This window comes from Oryx dammah, unplaced genomic scaffold (assembly GCF_014754425.2).
Source record: "Oryx dammah isolate SB20612 unplaced genomic scaffold, SCBI_Odam_1.1 HiC_scaffold_28, whole genome shotgun sequence".
Taxonomy (NCBI): domain Eukaryota; kingdom Metazoa; phylum Chordata; class Mammalia; order Artiodactyla; family Bovidae; genus Oryx; species Oryx dammah.
This window is the reverse complement of record NW_024070212.1, coordinates 37,271,221-37,287,212: the sequence shown is the minus strand read 5'-3', so window position 1 is coordinate 37,287,212 and position 15,992 is coordinate 37,271,221.

Genomic DNA, 15,992 nt, shown 5'->3' with positions numbered 1-15,992 from the left:
TATTACTTAGCCATAAAAAGGAATGCATTTGAGTCAGTTCTGATGAGGTGGATGAACCTAGACCCTATTATATATAATGAAGTGAGTCAGAAAGAGAAAGATAAATATAGCATTCTAATGCACATATATAGAATCTAGAAAAATGGTACTAAAGAATTTATTTTCAGGGCAGCAATGGAGAAATAGACATAGAGAATAGACTTATGGACATGGGGAAAAAGGAGGAGAGAATGAGATGTATGGCAAGAGTAACACGGAAATTTACACTACCATATGTAAAATGGATAGCCAATGGGAATTTGCTATATGGCTTAGAAAACTCATACAGGTGCTATGTGTCATCCTAGAGGATTGGAATGGTGATGGAGATGGGGGGTGGTGTTTAAAGGGAGGGGATATATGTGTACCTATAGCTGATTCATGTTGCAGTTTCACAGATAACAACAAAATTCTGTAAAGCAATTATCCTTCAATTAAAAAATAAGTTAAAAAGAAAGAAAAGATTGAAAAAAAAAAACCACAAGCTAAATCAAGGATGACTATGCTTGTGGTGGGGAGATAGGAGACACTGCTCAAGATAATATTATTAGGAAGTGATGGAGCTGGATTTGAACCTCAGATTGTTTGGTACCAAAGCCAGTGCTACTCGACTGTGGTATCTGGCACAGCTTCCAATGTAACTCCCAAGCACATGAGATTATCTTGTCCAAATTACTTCACAAGAGTTTCTCTGGTGGCTCAGAGGCAACGAATCTGCCTACCAAGGAAAGAGAAATGGGTTTGATCCCTGGGTTAGGAAGATTTCCTAGAGAAGAAAATGTCAACCCACTCCAGTAGTCTGGCCTGAAAAATGCCATGGACATAGAAGCCATGGGTTTGCAGAAGAGTTGAACGCAACTTTGCAACTAAATACAATTACTTCCTAAAGGCCTGTCTAGGATGTGAGAGTTGGATTGTGAAGAAAGCTGAGTGCCAAAGAATTGATGCTTTTGAACTGTGATGTTGGAGAAGACTTGAGCATCACTTGGACTGCAACTAGTCCATTCTGAAGATTAGCCCTGGGATTTCTTTGGAAGGAATGATGCTAAAGCTGAAGCTCCAGTACTTTGACCACCTCATGACAAGAGTTGACTCATTGGAAAAGACTCTGATGCTGGGAGGGATTGGGGGCAGGAGGAGAAAGGGACGACAGAGGATGAGATGGCTGGATGGCATCACTGACTCGATGGATGTGAGTTTGAGTGAACTCCGGGAGTTGGGTATGGACAGAGAGGCCTGGCGTGCTGCAATTCATGGGGTTGCAAAGAGTTGGACACAACTGAGCGACTGAACTGAACTGAACTATTACTATCATAGTGGGGCATAGGGTTTCAACCTATGCACTTTGCTAGGACACATTCAGTCCATAACATCTTGAAAGCTCAAATATTACCATTCATACTGTCACTGTTTTCCTTGAAGTGGTAGACTTACTTTATTTTCAAAAAAATATAATTCATACACTCAAGTCTAAATAATCACCACTTGTCTTTCCATCATTTTTTTCAAGTAAAAATGATGTTCTATGAAAAAGCCTCAAATTCAGTGTTTTTAATTGCACGTGTTCTTATTTTAATTAGAAAAATAATTTAAATTAGAATGCAGCATAAGGGTTTTATAAATAGTTTCCATTTTGTCAGTTTTTCAAAAAGTATGCCCTTAGAAATTGAGATTGATTAACATTGATAAGTATTACTGCTTTATCAAGGACATTTTCAAGTGATACCGGAACTTTTTTATTGAGAAAACACAGCAGTAAAGAACACTATTAGTATTATACTGCTAGTGCTAGCACTAAAGGAATTTGTTGACACTGTTTTGATTGATGCTATGCTGCTACTAATTTTACACATTGCTTGTTCATCATCAGTGTATTAATAAATATCAAGATAATGAAAAAGGGAAATAACATCTATTATTATGGTAATTGTTTCTAATTTGCAGTTTCTAATACCCAGCAGGGACCATTGGGTATCCACAGATTGCATTTTGAAAATTGGTGGCCTAATATGAGATTGCTTTCAAATAAGTTTCTAGATTGTCAAGAAAAAGGATTGATTAGTTCCACAAGGTATGGTACTCAAAGGAATCTGAAATAAAGAAGCAGAAGAGGGGAAACCAGGAATGAGACAACAACAACAACAACAAAAACCTAGTGTCTAGACAGTAAAGAATCTGCCTGCAATGAAGGAGACCTGGGTTCCATTGCTGAGTCTAAAAGATCCCCTGTAGAAGGCAAGGACAACCCACTCCAGTGTTCTTGCCTGGATAATTCCACTGACAGAGTAGCCTGGTGGGCTATAGTCCTTGGGGTTGCAAAGAACGGACATGACTGAGGAACTAAAACACTCACACATGAGAAAGTAAAACCCATAATTTTAAGAGGAAAATAGAATAGAGACATTGGTGTAAGTAGGAAAGTTGGTGGAAAGAAGAAGAGAGAAAAAAACTGATTCAGTATGGTTGTTGGCAGAATGTTGATGATGCCTTAGTAATGATATGGATTTATACAGACCAGAACTATGAAACCATTAAGATAACCATCTTAGTTCCTGAATGGTCTTAAAAATTAGTTGTATTTAGTTATGAATAGTCTTATAGATATTCATAACCTGAAACAGTATACACACGTTTTGAACAGAAAAAATGTAATGAAATGTTTATAGGTCCTTCTATCAATTGCCATTATTCCTCCATGTGGTATTTATCAGAAGGTAAATCTACTGTATCAAAGGGGGGGTTTCATTAGATTTCATTAATAGGAACCACATGCATTAAGACTGTGAATTAAGAAAGATATGTATGGATCAAGTGGGGAGAAAGAACAATACCTAGAGCTTGGTTATATAACAACAGTAACAATAATAAATAATTCCTATGAACAAAATCAGAGAAGGCAATGGCACCCCACTCCAGTACTGTTGCCTGGAAAATCCCATGGATGGAAGAGCCTGGTAGGCTGCAGTCCATGGGGTCACTAAGAGTCAGACACTACTGAGCGACTTCACTTTCACTTTTCACTTTCATGCATTGAAGAAGGAAATGGCAACCCACTCCAGTGTTCTTGCCTGGAGAAACCCAGGGACGGGGGAGTCTGGTGGGCTGCCCTCTGTGGGGTCGCACGGAGTCGGACACGACTGACGCAACTTAGCAGCAGCACCGTGAACAAAATATATTTTCTTTCTTCTTTGCTAATTAAAAGAAGACTGAGAAAAATGAGGGCACATTTGGACACCAAAAATACAGGACAACAATCTCAATAAAAACAGGAGTCACACTTCATTTCTAATTACCTTTACTATAGTAAAACTTACCACATATATGAAAATACAGTAAAAATTAATCATTGGCAAGACTAGTTTCTTTTTAAGGAGAAAATTGGGAAGAAGTTCAGAAGGGAATTTCAAAGTAAATGAAAAACAGAGCTTGAGAGATTGATTTGGGGTTTTATATAAGATTAATTTTATTAGGTTTCCATGTTTAGGAATTTCCAATGCCCTGGACCTTCCCCTAACATGTTTATACACAACACTTAATGATGTGTTTGAACATTTCAGTAGCCATTTTTATTTATGGCTTTTATTATGTAAAAGCAATGGTGTAGTTAAGATCCCCAGAGAATTAGCTTTGGATATTCCATTTGAATTGTCTGAAGTAATAGTAATAACAATACCTAGATTACTAAGAAAATTTAAACCCTCTCAAACATGTAGATTAGGGTAGTACAGTGAGTTAATAATTGCATGATACTTGTACATCACCACTCATTAATTAAAAACATTATTGATTATAAGAGAGATGGAGAGTATTTGTTTATGTTCAACTGAAAATCAGCATTATATTTTTTGGAAATAAAAAAGGAAAGGTCAAGTAGATGACTAATAAGGTGACACCAGCCAAGACAGTTCTGGAAAAGGGTAATGATAGTGGTTTACCTTCCAGATATTAAAAAGTAAACATAATGCTTTGTGTTGTATATTAATTTATGATACATTTTCTGTTTCTTCCATAAGTATGAACTATTTAATTAAAATGAAAAACAGATGTTGCCATTAAAAGCACAAACAAATCAATGGTACAGGACAGGATCAGGTCCAGGTAAACACAAAAACTCAGTATCAAATAAAACTAGTATAGTGTTACTTAATACTTGTCACTAGCACAGTTGTTTCTTAATTATAAACTTACAGAAGTTTTTCCTCTTCTGTAAGGAAAACAAAAGTACTTTTCTAAGGAAAAATAAGTTCCAGAAGATAGTTAAAACTTTAACATTTGAATAACTCAGACAAATACATCAGGTAAATACAATAAAATGAAAAAATGCACATAAAATCATAAAGTAGTGGCAAAGAACTAATAAATTATTAATACATTTAACTGAAACAAAGGAGAGAAAATTACAATAAAATATCAAATACAGTTCTTAAATTTATTAAAGGTTAAAAATACAGTGATACTTAATATTGGCAATAGTAGGTTCGATAGACATTTGCATATTCTTCTATAACAATGGAAATATTAATAAAAATGTTTGTGAAATACTATATTTTCTATTAATTTTCATTGAAAAATTAGTTTTTCCCTTCAATTCTTAAGAGATACAAAGTGATAAAATAACTAGAGAATTTGACAAAGGCTTATGTACAAGAAGTGGCAAGGTCTGAAGATCGGAGACTGAACTTAACTGTAGTAGTCTTCTACTTTCTAAGCATGATTTATGAATTTTCTTTTTATTATTGAATAATTCTTTGCAGGGGCAAAATGTCAACATTTTAACACCTTATTAAAAAAAAAAACCCTCTGTTCTAGAATAGTTTCAAAAAAGAGAAAACACATCTTTTATGTGCAATAATAGAAATGACTGTGCCTAAATAAGCATCACAGAAATATGTTAACCAGGAAGATGGGCTTACACAGTTAATAAAAAAAGGAGAAAATTCCGTAACTGAATTTTTAGAAACACTGGAGTAGGTTTTATACTTTATGAAGTTTTAAAATTTAATCATGGTCAAGATGAACTTGTTTTTAAAAAATAACAACGAAAGCAGGGAAGAAAAGGAAATCATTTGGTGAGAAATGATGGAGGAGTTCTAATGAATAGACCCTAGAATAGTCCTATCTAGGTGTGATTAACTTATTTATATTTGGGGGATTAAGAGCCTAAGTCTCATGGAATAAAAGTCTGTAGAATTGGTGACATCACCATGGCGTCCAATACAAACAAAACATACAAGGAGTTGTTTTTCCAAAGAGCACAGCATTATCTATTAAAGTATTTAATACTGAAGAAAGAATAAGATCACAAAGATAAAATAAATGCATGAAACCTGTAATCACTTTTTAATGACTGGAAGAAATACTTAGGAAAAGAATTGATAGACTATAGGCTTTCTTTTCCGTAATTAGCCTGGAGTCTTTTTACTGCATTAGGGTAAAGTGTCTGCCTGCAATGCGGGAGACCTAGGTTTGATCCCTGGGTCGGGAAGATCCCCTGGAGAAGGAAATGGCAACCCACTCCAGTATTCTTGCCTGGAGAACCCCACAGATGGAGGAGCCTGGTAGGCTACAGTCCACGGGGTAGCAAAGAGTCGGACACAACTGAGTGACTTCACTCACTCACTAGCTCACTTATTACTGCATTTGGCCTTTAAGGAGAGTGAGTGTTCTTCCTCAGTAAAATATAGCACATGATGGCAAGTTGAAATGCCTGCAGTCACAGCTTGGGAAAAATGGTAGATTAAATTGCAAAATTATATTATTAAAGGCATCAGGGAGTACTATGTAAATAATGAGGGGCAGAAGATCAAAATTTTTAGAAAATTATTTTGATGTAAGAGTAAACTCCTGGAGTTGGTGATGGACAGGAAGGCCTGGCATGCTGCGATTCATGGGGTCACAAAGAGTCGGACACAACTGAGTGACTGAACTGAACTGAACTGAATTGATACTATCTACTTATTGAGGGTTTCTTTTTTTCCTTGTGAGTATATGCCAGGCTTCCAAAGAATATTTACTAAATTCAGTGATTATTTGGAAGACGAAAAACTTAGTCCAAAAGCTTCAGAAAGGCAGAGTAAAATTATTCACTGTCTAGTAATAGCTGAACACAAAGATCTGGTAATGTAGGTGCTGCCATCAAAACATGACAAGTACCCACCTTAAAAATTGTGAAATGACATTTAAAGGACAGAATTAAATGTACTCTCATCTTTCAGAGATGAAGAGGTAAATCTCAGGCTCTGAATCAGAGTTCTCCTAGGGCAAGTCCTAGAAACAAGGGTCAGATAAGAGAGACAGAAACTTGCTAAAACTATAACTAAGACCCCCATGCAACTGAATCACTTTAAGCATTAAGGGTTTGCCTCCACACCATTTTTCTTTCTAAGGAAAGGAGGACAATTTCTGATGGACAGAACATAATTTGAAGCCTCCACATACTGCTGACATATGATAACACATTCATTTTATGTTTATGTTAACATATGCTTTATATGTCTAGCATACAACCAAAAATTACATTCAAAGAGGACAGCTAATACAGAAAAAAAAAGGGGGGGTACTTAAAAAGCCGACCTAAACGTTATGCAGATGTTGTATTTAACAAACAAGGGCTTTAAAATCACTATGATATGTATGCTTAAGAAATATAAAGAGAACAGTAACAGAAATAAAAATAAGATTAGGAACTTTAATAAATATTTAAAAAATAAACATTACATTTGAAACTTTAGAAATCAATGAATTTTTAATAGCATATTGACCACAGAAGAAACAAAAACTAGTGACATGAGGGTAGGATGAGTGAAAAGAAAAAAGTCCGAAGCAAATCACATACCAAAAAAAATTTTTTAAAGATGTATGTGAGAGAAGTGTGGGTCACATGTAATATGTACACTCTTTGCTGTGTATATTTATGTAAAATATTTTTAATTAAATTGTTTTTTCTGGTTAGTTTTACTTAATATAGCAGACATTCTTTGAGCGCATTTTATTATTTTAAAAAAATATCCCACTGACTTTTTAACTAACTGAATTGTTTATCAATTACATCATAGAGGAGTGTCATTTTTACAAACACCATCATGACACTAGCTATATAACACCATTTACCCTTGTTAAAAATATTCTTATTAATTTTAACATTTATACTGTTTTGCTGCTGAAGAGATCTTACCAAGTTTAATTTTGAACACATTTTAATAATTCATTCAGTTATTTTGGATATACTTTTTTATAATCAAAGGATATTCATGATACAGAAGCTATTGATCACAACTTAATGTTTTCTAAAGACTAGAGATCTCTAAGAAAATTAGAGATACCAAGGGAACTTTTCATGCAAACATAGGCACAATAAAGGATAAAAACAGCAAGGAACTAACAGAAGCAGGAGAGATTAAGAAGAGGTGGCAAGAATACACAGAAGAATTGTAAAAAATAAAAAGTCTTAATGACCCAGATAAACATGATAGTGTGATCACTCACCTAGAGCCAGATATCCTGAAGTGTGAAGTCAAGTGGACCTTAGGAAGCATTACTACAAACAAAGGTCGTGGATGTGATAGAATTCCAGTTAAGCTAATTAAAATTCTAAAAGATGATGCTGTTAAAGTGCTGCACTCAATATGCCAGCAAATTTGGAAAACTCAAAAGTGGCCACAGGACTGGAAAGTTTAGCTTTCATTCCAATCACAAAGTAATGCCAAAAGATGTTCAAACTACCAAAAAATTGCATTCGTTTCACTTGCTAGTAAGGTAATGCTCAAAACCCTCAAACTAGGCTTCAACAGTACCTGAACTGAGAAATTCCACATGCACTTGATGGGTTTAGAAAAGGCTAAGGAACCAGAGATCAAATTGCCAACATCTGCTAGATGATAGAAAAAGCAAGGAAGTTTAAAAAAAAAAATCTACTTCTGCTTCATTGACTATACTAAAGCCTTTGACTATCTGGATCACAGAAAACTGCAATATTCTTAAAGAGATGGGGATACCAGAGACCTTACCTGCCTCTTGAGAAACCTGAATGCAGGATAAGAGGCAATGGTTAGAACTGGACATAGAACAACAGATAGATTCAAAATTGGGAAAGGAGTATGTCAAGGCTGTATAGTGTCATCCTGCTTATTTAACTTATATGCAGAGTACATCATACAAAATGCTGGGCTGGATGAAGCACAAACTGAAATCGAGATTGCAGGGAGAAATACCAATAACCTCAGATAGGCAGATGATACCACTTTAATGGTAGAAAGTGAAGGGGAATTAAAGAGTCTCTTGATGAAGGAAGGTGAAGAGAAGAGTGAAAACGCAACATTTAAAGAACAAAGATTATGGCATCTGGTCCCATCACTTCATGAGAAATTGATGGGAAAAACTGGAAACAGTGTCATATTTCATTTTCTTGGATTCTGAAATCAGTGCAGATGGTGACTGTGGCCATGAAATTAAAAGACACTTGCTCCTTGGAAGAAAATCTACAACAAACCTAGACAGTGTATTAAAAAGCAAAGACATCACTTTGTCAACAAAGGTCTGTATAGTCAAAGCTATGTTTTTTTCCAGTAGTCATGTGTGGATGTGAGAGTTGGAACATAAAGAAGGCTGAGCACCAAAGAATCGATGTTTTCAAACTGTGGTCCTGAAGAAGACTCTTGAACGTTCCTTGGAAAGGAAGGAGATCAAACCAGTCAATCCTAAAGGAAATCAACCCTGAATATTCTTTGGAAGGACTGATGCTGAAGCTGAAGCTCCAATACTTTGGCCACCTGATGTGAAGAGTCAACCCATTGGAAAAGACCCTGATGTTGGGAAAGATTGTGCGCAAGGGGAGAAGTGAGTGACAGAGGATAATATGTTTGAATGGCATCACTAACTCAGTGGACATGAGTTTGAGCAAACTCAGGGAAATAATAAAGGACAGGGAAGCCTGGTGTGCTGCAGGTCATAGGTCACAAAGAGACATACATGACATAGCAACAGAACAACAACACCCCAGGTAATAAAGTCAGGTAATACGCACAACTTAATCCATACTCCACATTCTTAAATTTCATTATTTTAAATGTCATGAGTCATATTTGATGGAAATTAATAATTGTGTTAGCCAGCATCAGTGGTTTCATCCTAGTTGACTAGGAGTATGCTAATATAGTGATTCTTCCCAAATGCATTTACAGCACATAAAATGGGTCTTTTCCCAGGAATAAATACAACAAGTTCCCAAAGAATACATAGAAAAATTCAGTAAATATTTTAAATAGATGAATGTATAGGTAAAATTGTTCCTTCATCTAGAACTTTTTAGTTTTACCATTTTAAAGTGTCCATTTCCTAAGCTTAATTTAATCCTTTTTCTCATATACAATAGATTCTGCATTATATTATATGAATATCACAGAAAAGCATACACTGAACCACAAGACTTCCAAGACTTTGGATACATCAATACTCAAAAACCAATTTGTGGTTGCTCACTTAAGTCATGTCAGACTTTTGCTACTCCATGGACTGTAGCCCACCAGGACCCCTGCCCATTGGATTTTCCTAGCAAGAATATTGAAGTGGGTTTCCATCCCCTCCTCCAGGGATCTTCCTGACCCAGGGATTGATCCTGTGTCTCCTGTATTACACGTAGATTTCTCACCCACTGACCCACAGGGGACGCCCGATATGTGGCTACCTCTTCCTCTTCCATTTGATGAATGTCAGCTCATAGAGTCAATACAAGTCAATTTGTTTTTTGAGACAGTGTATCTACATATACAAGGTTTCTGTATTTAACTTTTCCACATATTAAAGTATTAACAATAACAATATATCATGAAAGTAGAAATGTTTCACCCAGCTACATGGGTGTATGTATGTATGTATATGCTAGCGGTAAAGAACCCGCCTGCCAATGCAGGAGATATAAGAGACACAAGTTCAATCACTGGGTTGGAAGATCCCCAGGAGGAGGGCATGGTGACCCACCCCAGAATTCTTGCCTGGAGAACAGAGAGGATCATGAACAGAGAGGATCCTAGCAGCCTACAGTCCATAGCATCACATAGAGTCAGACACAACTGAAAGTCTTAGCACACATGCACAGCATGCATTTTTAATGGTCTCCCATTTACTTGTAAGTTCCACAAAGAAACATGATTCTATATAAAATGACTTTAAGACAACAATATGTTATAATCTGGAATGTGCAGTCATTTCCACTTAAAATACACAGGTATTTTCTTATCAATCTTCCTAAGAAACTAGTCAGCTCAGCTTTTCTTTTCAAACCAGACCACATAATAGGGACTCAAAAACTAACTCTGGTTAGAGGCTCTACATGGTGAAACAAAACACAATAAAGGATGACTACCTATTTCTGTGCCTGGAAAGATGGGGAACAAAACTAGTATTTAGAGTAAACATTTATCTATTGCATAGGTCAAGCTCTCTTTTAATCACGCATACACGCACACACACACATACACACACACACACGTGCACCTTATCCTGTAGTATCTAAATGTTGGAAACAAGGAAACTAAAGCCCAGAAAAATGGAGATACTTTATCAAGGTTACATAATATTTAGAACAATGTTATGTAGTAAGAAGTAGCATTATGATTTAAACTCAAGCAGTGTATTTTCATGATCCATAATCTTAACCAACATAGGTTTTCTTAGCTACCCCTTAAGTATTAAGAGAAACTGAGAGTGTATAGACATCATGACATATATCTCTAGTTCTGAATGTTTATAAAACACATAGCACCATTCCTAACATGAACATTCAGCTCATGCTCCCTTTACATTTATTTACCCTTTTCTATTGTACCACAAGCAAAATCACTATTTTCTTTTTCTTTAGAGATAATTTAACAGTACTGCATACTCTAGACTGTCAGGCAAAAATCTTAGAAGACATATTAAACTGAAAGAGTGATTTCTGTTGTTAAGTGCAGTGGAGTAACATAAGATAATATTTGCAGTCTCCAAGTTTGCAACTGTCACTTGTTATTATAATAATAGCAGCAATTTCTTGTGTCAGAAAGTATTCAATTCAGAGAATAAACATTATGGTAACCATACATATAATTTATATATTATATAGAGTGCTGTTTTCTGAATTATGCTGTCCCTATATTCATAAGTTGAAGCCTTAACCCCCAATATGATGGTATTTGGGGATGGGTTTAGATGAGGTCATGAGAGAGGGTCTTCATGATGGGATCAATTTCCTCTTAAGAAAAACACCAGACAGCTGACTATCCACCATGTGAGGACACTGTCAGAAAGTGTGCAAGCCAGAAATAGAGCTTTCACCACAACCAGATCACGCAGGTGCCAGGATCTCGGACTTCCAGCCTCTAGAATTCTGAGACAATAAATCTGTTGTTTAAGTACAATCTGTGATATTTTATTATGAAGCCCATGTTGACTAGTGGAAACAGCATCAAAATACTGTCATATATATTATATTGAATAGCAACATGCTATTATACATGTTAAATTAATATTTTAATTATACTTAGTTATACTTAATATACGTGTTAAATTAATGTTCTAATTTTATTAGATAGGTTCTGTCTTTCACTTAAACTGTAGAAATAAACATTTTCAAATGCTGGAAGAATTGGTTGTATAGTAATACTAAAATATGTCTAGTGCAAAACTTACTAATTTAATCTGCTTACTTTGTCCACTAAATAATAACTGATATACTTAATATAATTAAGTAAAATTAATTAAGTATAATATTATACTATTAAATTGCATGCTAATTAAGTTATATACACATAAAATTTACTTGCTTTATTTGACCAACGAGGGAAAAAACCATAATGTTTGGCCCTAAGTTATCCTTCCTAAACTTTGATTTTAGTTTAACTATAACATTAATAATCCAACTCTTTGTGACCCCATGGACTATACCCCACCAGGCTCCTCCATCCATGGGATTCTCCAGGCAAGAAGACTGGAGTGGGTTGTCATTTCCTTCTCCAGGGGCTCTTCCCAACCCAGGGATCGAACCCAGGTCTCCTGCATTGCAGGCAGATGCTTTAACCTCTGAGCTACCAGGGAACCCCAATGACAAGAAAAAACAGACATTTATATTCCAATAATTTTTCATTTTAATTGTTGCTTTTCCATTATGACAAAAATTTATGCTTGGTTTTGATTGCCACTAGTACCAGCAATTAAAGTTAACTTCAATGGCAACCCACTCCAGTATTCTGGCCTGGAGAATTCCATGGACTGTATAGTCCATGGGGTTGCAAAGAATCAGACACAACTCAGCTACTTTCACTTTCCAAAATATTTTAAAGATAATTTTAAATAATTAAATATTCATCGTTATTTAGTGGACAAAGTAAGCAGATTAAATTTTGCACTAGACATATTTTAGTATTACTATATAACCACTTCAATTCTTCCAGTCTTTGAAAATGTTTATTTCTACAGTTTAAGTGAAAGACAGGACCTATCTAATAAAATCAGAACATTAGTTGACATCAAGAACCAAATATACACATTAAGCTCTGCAGTAAATATTAACCTCTGCTCAAAATTCTTTTCCATTCAGATTGACTAGATGTTGCTTGTATTTGGGTTTGTTGTAAATTTAGCAGGTCCATTGCTATCACCAAATATACAAATCTAAACTTCAGCTTGTTGAGGTCTCTGGCCATATCTATTCAGATATTCCTGATTTCACTGTTCATCATTTAACCTATTATACCAGAATATATTGAATAGATAATCATATGCACATACATATAGGCTCCTTCTTAACAGTATAATGATTAGAAAAGTGTTGCTACAATTGTGAGAAGCAAACATGAGTTTACAGGCCTTGAAGTTCTGATAAGAATTCTACTTAAAAAATGGAAGGTTCTATCAATCATAATTTATATTTTTATAGGTGTCCAAATATGTCTGCTGCTACTGCTGCTGCTGCTAACTTCAGCCATGTCCGAATATGTCTAAACATATGTATTTCAAAGAGATGGCTCTTTGGTGTCCTGGACACCAAACAGCCATCTCTTTGTGATGTCATACTTTAAAAATATCATTTGTGTTTAAAGGCCATAAATGATTCCTTTTCTCTTTCTTTTTTCATAAATATGAGAATGATGTTGTTATTCCAACCTCTTACACAATGTAATTAGTGAGAATATGCCTGGATATGATCCCACTTTGGTAATTCCACCACTTATGCAATAACTTAATTAAGACATTGGAGGAAATTTCATACAAATCTGATATAAATTCAAATTTGCATCAGCTTAACTGGTAACCCTAAGAATGAGGTATTGTTTTATTATTAAAATTAACAATATCCAAATTCCTAAAATGTCTTTAAAAATATTTAATATTTGTATTCCAGACCATCAGGTTTGAATGACAAAATTTGATGTTTCATCCATTTCATGGCATAAATGTGTTTTGTTGGGTTACAGAGAAGCATAAAGGGAAAATAACACAATTTTAAAATAGAATGGCAACCAGAATTCACATTAAAAATTCTGATGCTAATATCAAATGACAGACTCCTTGATTAGAAACCAAGTAAAGTCAATTCTTCATCACAGAAACATATGGCATTGGACATAGTTAATAACATTTATTTCATGGCTCTTTTTTATAATTTGCAGATTATTGCCACTTTAAAATAAAAGCATATTTTATTTGGATGTATTCTTCTCTGGGTTAATCTGTTGTTTGCTGCTGTTGTTTGTTACTGTTGTTAAATTTCAGAAGTAGCAGGTAAAGAAAAAGAAAATAATTATAACTAAATTTAATTAATGTTCTCTATGCAACAATCATAGTACTAAATATTTTATTAATGGTCTTATATATGCAAATGATCATCTTACTATAATTACATTTTAAAGCACATTAAAAAAATGACATTGAAATCTTAGTAATGATGTTTTGTTATATGAAATAAAAGCCCCAGTTGTTACAAAACCAACAAGTAATCTATAACTATTAAACCGATATTTCCTTTTTGGCAATTGCATTCAGTTCAGTTCAGTTCAGTTGGTCAGTCGTGTCCGACTCTTTGCAACCCCATGAATCGCAGCACACCAGGCCTCCCTGTCCATCACCATCTCCCGGAGTTCACTCAGACTCATGCCCATCGAGTCCGTGATGCCATCCAGCCATCTCATCCTCTCTCGTCCCCTTCTCCTCCTGCCCCCAATCCCTCCCAGCATCAGAGTCTTTTCCAATGAGTCAACTCTTCGCATGAGGTGGCCAAAGTACTGGAGTTTCAGCTTTAGCACCATTCCTTCCAAAGAACACCCAGGGCTGATCTTCAGAATGGACTGGTTGGATCTCCTTGCAGTCCAAGGGACTCTCAAGAGTCTTCTCCAACACCACAGTTCAAAAGCATCAATTCTTCGGCGCTCAGCTTTCTTCACAGTCCAACTCTCACCTCCATAAATGACCACTGGAAAAATCATAGCCTTGACTAGACAAACATTTGTTGGCAAAGTAATGTTTCTGCTTTTGAATATGCTATCTAGGTTGGTCATAACTTTTCTTTTTTTTTTTCCATTATTTATTTATTTATTTATATTTTACTTTACAATACTGTATTGGTTTTGCCATACATTGACATGAATCCACCATGGGTGTACATGAGTTCCCAATCCTGAATCCCCCCTCCCACCTCTCTCCCCATATCATCTCTCTGGGTCATCCCAGTGCACCAGCCCCAAGCATCCTGTATCCTGTATCAAACCTAAGCTGGCAATTCGTTTATTACATAATAGTATACATGTTTCAGTGCCATTCTCCCAAATCATCCCACAACTTTTCTTATATTTTATTATACTAGATATTAAAATTAAAGCATTTTAGTGGATATTATAGAAATAATAATTAACATAATTATATACATAATTTGGAAGACATAATCATCAGAATAATGTTAAATTTCATTTAGGCAATTTATATACTTCAGTTCAGTCACACAGTCATGTCCAACTCTTTGTGACCCCATGAACTGCAACATGCCAGGCCTCCCTGTCCATTAGCAACTCCCAGAGTTTGCCAAAACTCATGTCCATTGAGTCAGTGATGCCATCTAACCATCTCTTTCTCTGTTGTCCCCTTCTCCTCCTGCCCTCAATCTTTCCCAGCATCAGGGCCTTTTCAAATGAGTCAGCTCTTCACATCAGGTGGCTAAGTATTGGAGTTTCAGCTTCAACAACAGTCCTTCCAATGAACACCCAGGACTGATCTCCTTGCAGGCCAACGGACTCTCAAGAGTCTTCTCCAACACCACAGTTCAAAAGCATCAGTTCTTCTGTGCTCAGCTTTCTTTACAATCTAGCTGTCACATCCATACATGACTACTGGAAAAACCATAGTCTTGACTAGATGGACCTTTGTTGACAAAGTCTCTGCTTTTTAATATGCTGTCTAGGTTGGTCATAACTTTCCTTCCAAGGAGTAAGTGTCTTTTAATTTCATGGCTACAATCACCATCTGCAGTGATTTTGGAGCCCAGAAAAATAAAGTCTGACAAGTTCCACTGTTTCCCCATCTATTTGCCATGAAGTGATGGGACCAGATGCCATGATCTTAGTTTTCTGAATGTTGAGCTTTAAGCCAACTTTTTCACTCTCCTCTTTCACTTTCATCAAGAGGCTCTTTAGTTCTTCACTTTCTGCCATAAGGCTGGTGTCATCTGCATATCTGAGGTTATTGATATTTCTCCTGGCAATCTTGATTCCAGCTTGTGTTTCTTCCAGTCCAGCATTTCTCATGATGTACTCTGAATATAATTTAAATAAGCAGGGTGACAATATACAGCCTTGACATACTCCTTTTCCTATTTGGAACCAGTCTGTTGTTCCATGTCCAGTTCTAATGGTTGCTTCCACCTGCATACAGTTTTCTCAAGAGGCAGGTCAGGTGGTTTGGTACTCCCATTTCTTTCAGAATTTTCCACA